This window comes from Otolemur garnettii, unplaced genomic scaffold, assembly GCF_000181295.1.
Source record: "Otolemur garnettii isolate 467f Iridium unplaced genomic scaffold, OtoGar3 scaffold00006, whole genome shotgun sequence".
Classification (NCBI taxonomy): Eukaryota; Metazoa; Chordata; class Mammalia; order Primates; family Galagidae; genus Otolemur; species Otolemur garnettii.
In genome coordinates, this window is record NW_003852401.1 from 11,794,235 (window position 1) to 11,810,144 (window position 15,910).

General features: G+C 33.5%; 1 protein-coding gene across 2 annotated transcripts in view; it reads right to left on the reverse strand.

Moving 5' to 3' along the window:
* Positions 1-15,910, reverse strand: part of CCDC171 (coiled-coil domain containing 171) — a 402,279-nt gene that overhangs the window by 169,348 nt on the left and 217,021 nt on the right. The gene's annotated exons all lie outside the window — the stretch shown is intronic.

Below are 15,910 nucleotides of genomic sequence, written 5' to 3' on the forward strand. Positions count from 1 at the left end.
GAACCCGCCACCTTAGGTGTACGTGGCTGGCGCCTTAGCCGGTTGAGCTATAGGTGCCGAGCCTGCACACACCTATTCTAATCTCTGTCTCTGCCATGCCCCACCAGGGCAGGTACTGCCTCAGGCATACCTGTGGGGCCTGTGTTTTCATCCCAGATCTGTTCTGCCAGTGGCTGTAATTGGAGTAGAGGCCCGGCTTTCTCTGTTGCCAAGACAGACAGGGAGTGTCTTTCCAAAATATCCCCAGGGGTGTGAGCCCTCTTGTTCTTGCTGCTGCCACTGCCGCTGCTGCTCTGTGCCACAGGGCACCGCTTCTCCCTCTCCCATAAGGTTCCCTCAGTCCACAGTCCTCTCTTTATACCCATGCCACAGAATCAGCACAGACCTGCAACACCCCACACCCTGTCCACACCTCTGGAGAAAATGCCCAAGAATCAGGACTCCATGGGGGACAGGCTTTCAGATCTCAGGGTGAGAGTGGAGGGAAGTGCTGGGAGTTCAGAATTGGGTAGAGAATATACACTCCTGGCATTAGAGTGCCATGGCACACTAGTGGGTCCTGTCTGGGAAAGGAGTTTTTAGAGGGTCTCTCCCATGGGATAAAATAGAAGAATATCAGAACTCTGTTCGTTTGTTTGTATAAAGTATTCTGTGAACTGTTCATGGGGGGAGGGGACTCCCTTCCACTTGGCCATGGATTTTGTACCTATTGTTTCCTTCCTTGGGGTCATAGCTCGCCTCAGCAGGGTTGATGTGTGTTCTTCAGCCTTCTCTCTTGGCTCAGCTCCAAACCATCAGCTTACTTGCTAAACTTCTGTCCTTTAACTCTCCTTCTGGATGGGAGCCTCTGTGGAAAGCTAGCTCCAGCCAGACATTTTGCCTCTGCCCTGACAATATCCTTTCTGATTATGTAAGTTTCAACCTGTTCAGTTTACAGGTATTACTGGGAGGGCTTCATTTGTTTCTGTCACTGCAGATTTTATATTTCTTGATTTTTATGTATCTCAAAACTTTTGTAATGACCCATTATCACACTGGCAAAGGTTCTTAATTTTGGTTTCTTGTTACTGATGTTTTAATAATGATACCAAATGATGCCCTATGCTGGTATGAATGAAATTAGAGAAGTGATCTTATATATTCTCTCAGAAAAACTCTAGATCTAAACAAAAGATTCACAGACTTAAAGAAAAACACATACACTAAAACAACTTTAAAATATCTGTATCTGTTGATTCAATCTGCTCTTGAGCTCTATCCTGAGAATACAATCATCCTACAGTCGAAGATTTAATTATAAGATGTTCATCTTAAATTTTAGTAGTGGAAAAATGGGAACACTGAATAATCCAACAATGGGAAAATAGTTAAATATACTTCAGCATATTCATGAGATGAAATACCATGTAGATTATTAAAATAAGGTTTTTAGATAATCTTAATAACTGATAAATAGCACACTCATTTACTAAGTTGCTCAGTATCATCCTTGATTCATCTCTCTGGTATTTGTAACTAAGCCATTAGGAAATTCTGTAAACTGTATCTTCAAACTGCAAATATATCCAGAATCTAACCACTCTTTACTTCCATCAGCCTATTCTAAGACACCATCATATCTGGTCTAAATTATACTGTTAGCCTCCTAACTGGTCTCTCTGTTTTCACTTTTATATACCTACAGTCTATATTCTAATAGATGTCAAAATAGTTCTTTGAAAATGTAAATATAAATAATATCTGTCTCTAGTCCTCAAAACAGCATACAAAACTAGCATACTTCCAGTTTTATTTGCCAAATATTAATAATGGCTATATATGTATGATAATGGGATTACATACAAGTTATTTTTGTTTATTTTGGGTTTTCAATTTTGTATTAAATTAATATGTTTTATCAGAAAAATAACATAATGTTTGTAATTTTTTTTTAAATATTGTACAGAGTAAGTTGAACTGTATGGTACAAATATTCTAAGTAATTTTTAAAATATGATTAATCAAAGTTTGGTACTCAATTAAAAAACGTGATAACTCTAATTTCAAATTACTACACATTGAGGATAAATTTAAAGTAGAAAAAGGTACTTTAAAGTTATATATGAAAACATGGACTTTGAAAAAAGTAAATTATTATGCGTAATATGACATATGTCAGAAACAGTAAAGGTATATCATTTTATGTTATTACATATTTATCCATTATTCAGGGTAACTAAAATGAAAATGAAATTTTTTATGAACCTTCTAGCTTCCAGCTTGAATCTTCCATGTTTAATCATTATTTTAAAAAGTGGTCTGAGAGCAGTTTTTTCTTAATTCTTTTTCTCTGACCTTGAAATATGATTGACTACCCTATAGGTCTCAATGGGATAAGTCATTAGGAAGATAAAAATATATGGAATTAAAGTAAAAATTGATAAGACTTTTAAATTAAGTAATGATGTTAGTAATCCTACTTCATGAAAATAGGTTATGTGATAGATATTAATTATTATTATAACCAGGTTTATTCAACTAAAAGATCTTTAAATTTTTTAAAGAAAATTAATTTTGGAGTACTTCTGTATAAAAGTTTGCCAGAAAAAATATGACTATTCAAAATAAGGTAAATATATTACTTTATGCAACATTCCCATTCTATGTCCTCAGAATATACAAATAATTTTATATTAATAATGAAAATGTTAAAAAAATTTTTTTTGAAACAGAGTCTCATTTTGCTGCCCTCAGTAGACTGCTATGGCATCACAGCTCACAGCAACCTCAAATTCTTGCGTTCAAGTTTTTTCTCTTACCTCAGCCTCCCAAGTAGCTGGACTATAGTACCTCCCATAATGCCTAGCTATGTTTTACAGCCTCTTGCTCAGGCTCATCTAACTCCTGAGCCCTGGCAATCCACCTGCCTCTGCCTCTCAAAGTGCAGGCATTACAGGTATAAGCCACCACAAAATGCTTACCTTAAACATTTTTAAAGTAAAAGGTAGGTAAATATTAACATGATTCTTTGCCACAATTACAATGATTCTAAATATCTTTGAAAATTACTTAATTTAAAATTTTAAAAGTACTCTGTTACTTCTTCCCAATCCATAGTCTAAATGCAATTAAATTTTAAGAATGAAAAACAAAAAAGCATTAAATTGGCCAGGCATCTGAAGCACAGTGGTGACGGTGCCAGCCACATACACCAAGGCTGGCAGGTTCAAATCTGGCTTGGGCCAGCTAAACAACAATGACAACTGCAACCAAAAAAATACCCATGGGCATTGTGGTAGGCACTTGTAGTCCCAGCTACTTGGGAGGCTGAGGCAAGAGAATCACTTGAGCTCAAGAGTTTGAGGTTGCTGTGAGCTATAATGCCATAGCACTCTAACGAGGGCAACATAATGAGACTCTGCCTCAAAAAAAAAAAGGCACAAAATTCACTTTCTATTAAAAATGAGATATAGACAGGAAAAACTCAAAGCAGCTATAAGAAAGCAAGAAATAATACAGAGAGTTAAGGAACAGGCATAAGTCTTGAGATCCTCAGAGACTATAAACAGTTTGATGTAATGAAAGACAAGATAGCAGAAGAAACGACATAACAAAAAAAAAAAAAATTTAAAGGGCACATGAATAAAAAAGCATGACCAGGTTATACAAAGGAACTATTTGGGAGACCTGCTGTGAATAAATGTTTATTGTTTTCCCCCAAGCCCATTTCTTTTGAATAATGTCTAAAATTTTCCATTGACTCACAAAACTGTCACAATTAAGAGAATGTAATATTTTGTAAAATGTTCAATTTCAACAGCTCTTATCCATTGTTGTATTAAAATTTCACCAACCATTAGGATACAGTCCTTTAATTAAATTCAGTATGTATTTTCTACAAAGACAAGTACTGTACTTTCCATACAGCAAAAGCTCAAATATATGTATTAATTATATGACCCAGATTTATTTTTTAAGAGAAATAAATCAAGGATATTTAAAACATTTTTATAACAAGATCCTTTACTTTATTAGATAATGCTATAAATTTATTTTAAATTTTTCTCTAAATAATAAACACATCTGATTTGTATCATATATAATTAAAAGTTGTAACAATATAATAAATACCTAAGTTTTCCCAGGAAGAAATAAGTAAAAACTATAGCCATATAGCTTTATACTAATACCAAATGATTCACTCATTCTTAATTTAAAACTTACTAGACAGAGAGCTAAATGAAAAAAACTCGTTTCAAATAACCAATGTCATTTCAGGAAAGCCACCATGTCACTTGGTTTCTGTACTGTTTTCATTGTTTGCTAGAAACTCATGAATTACTATCATTTTACAAATTTTTATTTATAGGAGTCTAATTTACTCCCACATTCCAACCCCATCAACATATTATCTATGGGCCTATCAGCAGAAATCATATACACTGAGTCAAGAAGTGTGTCATCAAATTATGATGTGTATACTAATTGGGAGAAATCAATTTACTTTGCAACAATGGAATGCACCTTCAGTAAATGAGCCCAGACGAAGGCTGGTACCAGCTATAGGTACGAAAAATATTTTGGGAAATCAAAGAGCTATTTTAAATGCTTTGTTTTCTGGTATTGCTCTGTAACTGGCAGAATTGATTAATACTATGAAAATTATCTTTTTCCAAAGGAATCTCACAAATGCCAATAGGCCATAGCATTCTCAAGGCTTTCCATTTATTGAAACAACAAATGATCCTTTGCCCTCCTTACTCTAAAATTTAATTATTCTGATCTTTTTATTTCACTTTATATACAAATACCAATAGTGATCCTATTATTCAACTAAATTAAATAAAATAATATATATGCACTAAGACAAGTTCTATCATGGTGTGTCATGAATTTGGACTCTTTACTCCAAACTGTATTTTTAAAATCACCCATCAGCAATCCCCATCAACAGATAAATAGCTAAATAAATAATGACTTACTTACAGTATGAAATTCTGTACATTAAAGTGACAATGGATACATCTCTATTTCATGTTCTGGACAAGCGACATACAATATCTGCATAAGTTTTTACCTATATATACAAATATATGTAAAACTACATAAAATCTCTGAAAAAAAACAAACTTAAAAATACTGATAACCTTTGGGAGGGGGGGAAAAGATCCATGATTGCTGATTGTGGTCAAAGGAAATATATTACCTTACTTAAGGTAATGCTAGATGCTATGGCTAAAAAATAATCTAAAATGTATGATGGCCAACCATGGTAATATATAGTGTATTTCACATGTAACTGACAGTCATAACTATATAATAGATACCTAATTTTTCCCAGGAAATAAATATGGAAAAATTATGGCAATAGCTTTATTGTAATCCCAAATGATTTACATTCTTAACCTAAAACTTACTAGGCAGAGAGCAAAACTTAAATTCCAAAATAGATTATCCTGACTGGAATTTACTTATCCCTTAAGTACAATGGCAAGACCCATACTTCTTTCATATTGTAGTTCTACTATCTTTAACACATGGCATTCAAGGTTACCTTGCTTGTCGGTATTATGCCAGAAAGTTAAAAGAATAGAAAATATTGTATATAGAAAATTCTCATGACCATTATGTAAGGAATAACCATTACTTCTACTCACATTCCATTAGCCAAAACTCTATCACATGCTACCAAGACCCAGAAAAAAAGGAAATAGGTTTGAAGAAGAGTTACCCAGTCTTCTTCATAGTCTGACTGTTTGGTCAAATATTCATTTCAGTATTCTTCTTATTCTTATTTGTACAGATATATTGGAAATACTACCCATTGCAAATATATTTCTGCTAATTTTCAACCAAATGTGTCTACTTGCTATGGTCTCATAGTCTGTGTTTCCCCAAAATTTTATGTTGAAATCCTAGCAAGAAGATGCTGTCTATGAGAACAAGCCTTCACCAGGTATCAAATCTTCTAGGACCTTGATCTTAGACTTCTGAGTATTCAGCACTGTGAAAAACAAGTTTCTGTTGTTTATAAGCTACCCAGTATATAGTATTTTGTTTTAGCAGGCTGAATGGACCAAGACAACCATTTCATCGTTCTGGGTAATTTGTAAGACAATATGAGTATGGATAACGTATCTAAAAATATGACCTTTCCAATTCCCTGATCTCTTCACCTGATGTGTACAATTCCATTCTCTATGAGGACTTCAGACCCTGTTATATCCTGCCCTTGTTCCACTTTTAAAATCACTGAGGCAGCCTGCTTTCTGAAATCAAGCACCTACTTGCCTCTGCTTTCTCAAAACAAGCAACTATTCTTTCATATTTGTTGTTCAACAATAAATTCTATGACCATTCACTGATCTTCCAATTTATTAATCCTCTCCCTTCATTTCCCTTTTATTCCAACTTAGATCCAATGATCGATTTATTCAATAATACTCTTGTTTATATTCTATTATCCTTTGCCCCCTGTCTGCCTGTCTAATATATCTAGCAAAACTCTAATACTTTAATAACTACATGAACCCTTTTTTTCAGTGTTCATCTAACAATTCAGATGCCTTAGAGAAAATTAGTATTATAAATTCTCAAAAATCCCTCCCACTTGTATTTCTGCCAAGTCTTCCAGTTATATTTCTATTGTTGACTTGCTCTACTTACCTCTACAATGACTATTTCAAATCTTTTCTACTTTCCAGCATTCAATAAAAAATCAAAAGCCATGAAAAAAATCAGGAAAATGTTATCCATACCCAGGTTAAAAATGAATTTATAAAAATAGACCAGGTATTTTAGAATTAGTAGATAGGACTTTAAGACAACTGTTGTAAATATCTTCAAAGTATTTTTTAAAATGGGCATTGAGAAGAAATATGATAAATATAAATAAGAATCAAGAACAAACTTCTAGAGATGAAAAATACAAGTCTGAATCAAAAATTTCTCTAGGTTAAACTAACAGAAGATTAGATACTATAGAAAAAATATTAATATTACTGAACTAGAAGACTATGGTAATCAAAATTATCCAAAATGAAGTAGAGGGAGAAAAAGTCTGAACAAATAAATGGAGTGACCTGTGGAATGATATCAAGAAGTCCAGCACAGTATTTGAAGGCCCAAGAAAAGTGTAGATTAAACTATCTAAAGAAATGATAGGCAATATTTTATAAAGTAAAATAAACTCTATGTTATAAAAACTTTAGGATGCTCAATAAACCCCAGGAGGAAAAACCAAAAAAACCCACAAGACCCATCATAATCAAACTCCCAGGAACCAATAATAAAAGGAAAACCTTAAAAACAGCTGGGGGGCAGGGGGAGACATATAGACGAACAAAGATAAGATGAACACTAATTTCTTACCAGAAACCATGCAAGTCAGAGGAAAAATAACATTTTTACAGTGTTGGAAGTGTCCACATAGATATCTATATTGAATGACTTTTAAAAATAAAGGCAAGTTAAGTAATGCAAAAGGAGTCTCCTCAAGCAAAAGGAAATACAACACTAGATGGAAGCATGGGTCTATAAAAAGGAAATGTGCATCAAAATGGTAGGTAGGTGGGCAATGATGAAAGACAATTGTTTTCTTCTTTAAGGAAATTTAAAATTTTTCTTCAAAATCTAATTTACTAGTGGCTTATGCCTATAATCCTAGCACCCTGGGAAGCCGAGGTGGGCGGATCTCTTGACCTCAGGAGTTCAAGACCAGCCTGAGCAAGAGTAAGGCCCCATCTGTAAAAATAGCCAGGTGTTGTAGCTGGTGCCTATAGTGCCACCAGTGTGCTTGGGAGGCTGAGGGAAGAGGATCACTTGAGTCCAAGAGTTTAAGGTTGCTGTGGGCTATGACACCACAGAGGGTGACAAAGTGGGACTATGTCTCAGGAAAAAAAAAATCTAATTTACTGTTTAAAGCAAATAATAACAATGGATTATGGGGTTTATAACATGTACAAATAAAATCACAGCAAAGAGAATAGGAGATAAGAAATGGAAATATAAGATTCTTACATTATACATAAAGCAGTATATTATTTAAAGACAGACAGTGACAGACGAAAGAAGCATATTATAAACACAAGAGCAACCCTAAAAAATAAAGCAAAGAGAAATACCTACTAAGCCAATAGCAGAGATTCTAAAAAATATTTAATATCTGAAAGCAATAGATAGTAAATATTTTAGACATTATGGGCCATATAGTCTTTGTTGCAGCTATTAAACACTACCGGTATTTATAAAAACAACCACAGACACTAAATTAATAAACAGACATGGTAGCACTTCAATAAAACTTTATGTACAGGCAGTAGACTACATTTGACTGGTAGATCATACTTTGCCTATCCCTGATTTAAAAGGCTTATCTTTTAATGACTAGAAAAAGAAAATCAAAACGAACCCAAAGTGTATAAAATAATGGAAATAATACTGTTAAGAATAGAAATAAATATCATAGAAAACAAACACAGTATAAATTAACAAAGCCAAAGCTTTTTCATTTAAATGAATATCTAACAAATAAATCTCTAACTAAAGAAGAGGAGAACACAAATTGTCCATATTATAAATAAAAGAGAGACTACAACAACAGATCTTACGAACATTAAAAAAGTAACAAAACATTTTAAGCCTATTTAGTGCTCAAAGAAGTGGAAGATCAAATCTGCTAAAGAGAAAATAAAATTTGAAGATATGGCAAAGGCAGAAAAAGCACATTATGAAAGAGAAATGAAAACCTATATCCCTCCTAAAGGGGAAACAAAAAAGGTCAAGGATCACAATGCACCCAAGAGGTCTCCTTTGGCTTTTTCTTGTTCTGTTCTGAGTATCACCCAAATATCAAAGGAGAACATGCCGGCCTATCCATTGGTGATGTTGCAAAGAAGCTGGGAGAGATGTGGATACTCTGCAGTGTATGTATCCACAACACTGCTGCAGCTGATGGAAAAATACGAAAAGGATATTGTTACATAGCAAGCTAAAGGAAAGCCTGATGCAGCAAATAAAGGGAGTTATCAAGGCTGAAAAAAGCAAGAGGAAGAAGATGAGGATGAAAGGCTAAAGAGGAGGAGGAGGAAGATTAAGATGATGATGATGAATAAGTTCGTTCAGTGCAGTTTTTTTCTTGTCTATAAAGCAGTTAATCCCCCTGTACACAACTCACTTCTTTTAAAGAAAAATTTGAAATGTGAAGGTTGTAAGATTTTTTTTTAATTGTAAAGTGCCTTTTTTTGTATAGTTAAAACACTACTAAATATGTCTTTAGATAGCCTTGTCTTGGTGGTATTTTCAATAGCCACTAACCTTGCCTGGCACAGTATGGGGGTTATAAATTGGCATGGAAATTTAAAGCAGGTTATAACTTTGGTGCATAGCACAAATTAGTTATATATGAGGATAGTAGTTTTTTCATCTTCAGTTGTCTGACGTAGCTCATACAAAATAATTATTGTTCTGTTAACTGAATACCACTTTGTAATTGTAAAAAAAAAAGGGGGGGGCTGCAGCTGTTCTATTGACATTCGGAATGTTTTCTAAGTAAATACATTTTTCATTTAAAAAATAAATAAAATAAAAATTCAATAAACCCAAACAGCCAAAACAATTTCAAGAAAGAACACAAAGGACTTATAGCACCTTATAAAAATGCTAAGGCTTCACATAAAGACCAGTGACTAAAACAATACAGAGTTAGCATAAAGGAAGATATGTAGATGAATGAAATAGATATAAAGTCCAGAAATAAAGAAGCAAACACACACATACACACACAAGGCACTTAATACAAAGCCAAGGTATTTCAATAGAGAAAGATGGTCTTTTCAAGATAATTCAATAGAGAAAGATGGTCTTTTCAACAAATTGCACAGGAACAACTACATGGAAAAAAAAATAAACTTCAATCCTTACATCATACCATATATGAAAATTAATTCATGTCATTGTTAAAAGGCAAAATCTTTTTGACATCAGGGCAGGCAAACATTTACTAGAGAAAAATCATGAACCACAACAATAAAAGTTGTAATACGGACATGTCATCAAACAAGCTTTCTATTTGAAAGATATTGGTAAGAAAATGAAAAAACAAATCAAAGACTGGGAGGTAATATCTAACAAAGGACTTATATGAAGAAATAGAAAAGCTGTTCAACTAAATAAGAAGATCTAAAGTTTAAACATAAAGTTTAAAATATTAAATTATTATAACAGATGTTTTACAAAGAAGACACATGAATAAGTGTCTTCCACATTAGAAGATGGTTAACATCATTAGTTGTGAGGAAAATGAAAATTAAAACCAAAACATACTACTAAACAGATAAAACATACCATTACAACAGATAAAATTAAAGACTGACAGCGCCAAGTTTTTGCCAGGACTATCACACACTGCTGGTGAAAATATCAAATCATGCAGCCAATTTGGAAAAAGACTTTGGCAATTTCTTAAAAAACGTCCACTTACCACAATGCAGTAATCCTACTTCAAGGAATAGGAGGGCAATCAAAACAAGTGTCCACATATGGACTTGTACAATATTGTTCCTGGCAATTTTACTCATAATAGTGAATAAAATTGGGTAACCCGAATGTTTACCAACAGGTGAATGAATAAATGAACTGCTGTATATCCATATACTGGAATATTGCTTAGCAATATAAAAAACAACAAAGGCAAGTCTCAAAAATGTTACGATAAATAAAAGAACACACGAAGAGTACACATTGCCAGACTCAATTTATACAAAAACTCTAGGAAAAGTAAATCTAATCTAGAGTAATACTGGATCAGTGGCTGCTAGGGTAGAATGGGGTGGGGTGAGAATAAAGAGCTGAATGGGAAAAAGTACAAGAGAACTTTTGGGGATACATGAAATGTCCTGTATCTTGACCATGATGGTATTTGCTCAATGCATGAATTTGTCAAACTTCACTAAGCCACATCTATTTAAAGTGCATATTATGTTGTTATAAATTACACCTCTATAAAGGTATTTTTTATATCCAGTCATTACTCTAAGGATCAACTTGTTATTCTTTTCTAAGTAACATTTATTCTCCCATAACATTTAATTTTTTCTCTTTGTCATTCTATATTCTCACTACTATGTTTCTAAGTGCTTAAGGGTTATATTTTCATTCTTTTATTAAATACTATATATCTCATTCTCTTTTCTTTTCTTTTAACTTCCTATTATCTATCTCTTTGTCCCTCTGCACAGCATTCTGGGTGATTTCTTAGATTCTTTCTAGTTCACTAGTATCTTTCTTTTCATCCATGTCTACCCAATGTTCACTGAGCTTTTTATTTCAATAACTGTATTTCCATTTATTGTCCTATAACTTCTATTCATACCTTATCTTTCAGAACACTAAAAGAACTTACAGTATCCTTTTAAGTACCTGTTTTCAAAACTTTTAGTATTCCCACCACCTGAAGCACTAATTCTCATCTGATGTAATTCATTTATTTATATAATAATAACTCTTCCAGACTCCCAGCTTCACACAGGTAGATCTTATCTATCTAGTCTACAAACAAGGCTTGCTTGATGCCCAGTATTTCCCTAACGTTATCATTATCAGCTTTAACCTCCAGCTAGATTTGCACACCCAGCTAATTAGACATCAGATCCTTCTCATTTGACTTTAGATATCCTCTTTACTTCTAGAAACTAAATATCTTGCCATTTTTAAATTTCACTAGTTTTATCTACTTTCCGCTTGCTATGCTTTGAATGTAACCCCCAAAGTTCGTATACTAGAAGCTTGATTTCCAAAGCAGTGCTGTTGAGAGGTGAAGTTTTTAAGATGTGATCAAGGCAGTTATTGCAGGAATGAGTTAGTTATAGCACTAGTGGGTTCCTTACAAAAGGAAGGGTTTAGCCCCTACCCTCCATTCTCCCCCTCGCCCCTCGCCATGTGCCTCTGTGCACTCTCTTGCTCTTCTGCATGAAATGGTACATCAAGAAGGCCCTCGCCAGATGGCAGCACATTGATAGTGTGCTACAGTGTGACCTGTAGAATAAACCAGAAAGCACTCAGTAAGTGTGCTCTGTACCTCAGCGAATACCACAAGAATATTATGGAAAATTCAATATTACAAATCATGTGAAGAAATAAATTGAACATCAGATGAGAAAATTAGTGCTTCAGACGGGAGGAATACTAAAAATTTTGAAAACAGGTACTTTAAAGGATACTTTTAAGTGCTTTTTAGTGTTCTAAGAGATAAGGTATGAAGAGAAATAGATTTTTTATTGTTTATGAATTATACATTCTATGGTATTCTGCTATAGTAGCACAAAACGTACTAAGATACCACTCCATGGTGAAGTAGGAAAGAAAGTCTTTTCATGTTGGCAAAATTTGATTTCAAAAAAATGGCAGTGACAGCATGACAGAGATAAATTATAACATAATCCAAATTAGGAATATAGGTCTAAAAGTCCTAAATGAAAATTTAAGAAATTGAGTATAGCAATATATTTTAAAAATAACCACACTTACACTCTGTTTATTTTAGGAATACAAGGCTGGGTTAACATTAGAGTATGTACTGAAAAATGTAATCCAGGGGTCAGCAAAGTTTAGATAAGAAATACATTAGGCTTTTTGTACCACATACGATCTGCATCACATGTTCCTCATTGGTTTTGTTTGCTTCTTTAAAAATGTAAAATCTATTCTTAGCTCAAAGGCTACATAAATGTTAAGTCATAGTTTGAAAGTACCTGATATAATTCTATGTAAGAAAATAAGTGAGAAAAATCATATTATCTCAATAGATTCATAAAATTATCTGATAATATCTGACATCCATTCATGATTTTTAACATCTTTATTCTAATTGTGCAAATTTATATGATACATGAGAAATTTTATTATACATATATAATGTACAGTGATCATGGTGTTCCTCACCTGAGTTCAATACATTTTTGTTAAGTATAGTCATCCTATTCTGCAATTGATCAATGCATTTATACCATCCTTCTGTACAAGGTGGACATAAAGGTCATGTGCAATTTATTATGTTAAACTATTTTAAACTGCACATGAACTTTATGTCTACCCTGAATGTTTATACTCTTTAACCCGTTTCTCTTCATTCTTCCCTTCTGTACCTTGGCTAACCTCTCCCAATCTCTGTTATCAATTTTTTGACTCTCTATTTTCATGTGTTCAAATTTTTAGCTTCCACATATAAGTGAGAACATGCAGTATTTGTCTTTTTTTTGCCTGGCTCATTTCACCAATTCCTTCCATGTTGCTGCGAATGACATGATTTCATTTTCTTTTTATGAAACTACTCATGTGGACATACATCATGTGTATTTACCACATTTGCTTTGTCCATACATCTGCTGATAAAGATTTTGGTTGCGCTGTAGTTGTGAATAGTGTTACAGTAAACATGCAAATACAGGTGTCCCTTTGACACACTGCTTTATTTTTCTTTGGGTAGATACCAAATAGTTAGATTGCTAGATTGAATGGCAATTCTATTTTTAGTTTTTGGGAAAATCATGCTATTCTCAATAATGACTGTACTAGGTTACATTCCCACCAATGGTGCATGGAAATTCACTTTTTTCCTACATCCTTGCCAACATCTATTACTTTTTGTCTTTTAGATAATAGCTAGTCTGAATGAGATAAGATGATAGCCCACTGATGCAAAAATGATTTGCATTTTTCTGATGATTAGTGATGTTGAACATTTTTTGATATACATGTTGGCCATTGGTATATCTTCTTTTAAGAACTATCTATTCACTTTTTACTTTCTAACAGAATTAGCTGGTTTTTTGCTGTTGTTTAAATTCCTTATAGATTCTGAATTATAAGATCATAGATATAATCTATAAAATTATAGATTCTGGATAAGTCTCCTGTCAGGCGAATAATTGTAAATACTTTCTGCCATGTTACAGGCTGTTCATGACTCTATTATTTCTTTTTGTTGTGCTAAGTTTTTAGTTTAATACAGTTCAATTTGCCTATTTTTCTTTCTATTGTTTATTCTTTTAAGATCTTAATCATAAATTCTTTGCCTAGACTAATGTCCAGAGATTTTTCCCTCAGCTTTCTTATAGTATTTTTATTGTGTAAGGTTGTCTATCTAAGTCTTTAATCCATTTTGAGTTCATTTTTACATATGGTGACAGAAAAGGGTCCAGTTCCATTCTTCTGCAGTCACTTTTCCCAGCACTATTTATTGAAAAAGGTATCCCTTCCCCAGTGTAAGTTCTTGGCTTTGTTTAACAATCAGTTGGCTATAAATATGTGGCTTTATTTTGGGTTCTCTATTCTCTTCCATTGGTATATGTGTCTATTTTTATATCAATGCCATGCTGTTTTGGTTATTATATCCTTGTAATATATTTTTAGATCAGGTAATATATTCCTCCAAGCCTTGTTATTATATTTTTGCTCAGGATTGCTTTGGATGTTCAGGCTTGGTTCTATATGACTTTTAGAATTTTTTTTTTCTGTTTCTGTGAAGAATGATGTTGGTATTTTGATAGGGATTGCATTGAATTTGTAGATTTATCTGGGTAATATGGTCACTTTAATGTTATTATACCTTCCGAACCATGAGCATGGATGTTTTTCCATTTGTCTGTGTCCTTCAATTTCTTTCTTGCATCAGCCTTTTGTGTGTGTGTTTGTTTTTTGTTTTCTTGAGACAGAGTTCCACTATGTCACCCTGGGTAGAGTGCCATGGTATCACAGTTTCCAGCAACCTCAAACTCTGGGCTCAAGCAATTCACTTGCCTCAGCTTCCCAAGTACCTGGGACCACAGGTACCTGCCACAATGCCCAGCTATTTTTTAGAGACAGGGTGTCTCTCTTGCTCAGGCCAGTCTTGAACTCGTGAGCTTAAGCAATCCACCTTCCTTGGCTTCCCAGTGTGGTAGGATTACAGACATGAGCCACAGCACCTGGCCTTCAGTGTTTTTCCTTGTAGAGATTTTTCACCTCCTTGGTTACATTTATTCTTACATATTTATGGGTATATATAGATAGATAGATAGATATTTATGTATACACATATATATATGTAGCTATTATACTTGGAAGTGCCTTCCCATTATCTTTCTTGGCTAGATTCTTATTAGTGTATAGAAAAGCTAATTTTTTTTATTCTGCAACTTTACTGAATTCATTTATCAAACCCAAGAGTTTTTTGGTAGATTCTTTAGTTTTTCTAGATATAAGATTATATCAGCAAAAAGGGATGATTTAACTTCCTCTTTTCGAATTAGATACCTTTTATTTCTTTCTCTTACCTGACTGCTCTGGCTAGGTCTTCTAGTACTATGGCAAATAGGAGTAGTAAAATGAAAGGAGGAAAATTTCTTTGTTCCAGTTCATAGAGGAAAGGCTTTCAACTTTTCCTCATTCATTGTGATTTTAGCTGTGGGTTTGTTGAATATAAGCTTTATTATTTTTAGGTATGTTCCTTCTATGGATAGTTTGAGTTTTTATGATGAAGAAATACTGAATTTTATCAAATGTTTTTTCTGAGTCTATTAAGATAATCATACAGTTATTGTCCTTCATTCTGTTGATATGTTGTCTCATGTTTATTGATTTGTGTATTTTGAACCATCCTTTGATCCCTGGTATAAATCCCATATAATCATATTGTATTTTTGTGCTAGTTCAATATGCTAGTCTTTTACTGAGGTATCTTACATCTGTGGTCAAAAATATTGGCCTGTGGGGCAGCACCTGTGGCTCAAAGAGTAGGGTGCCAACCCCATGTGCTGGAGGTGGTAAGTTCAAATCCAGCCCTAGCCAAAAAAAAAAAAAAAAAAAAAAAAAAAAAAGGAAAAATATTGGCCTGTGGTTTTTGTAGCTATTGTATTCTTGACTGGTTTTGGCATCAGGGTGTCAGGCCCCATAT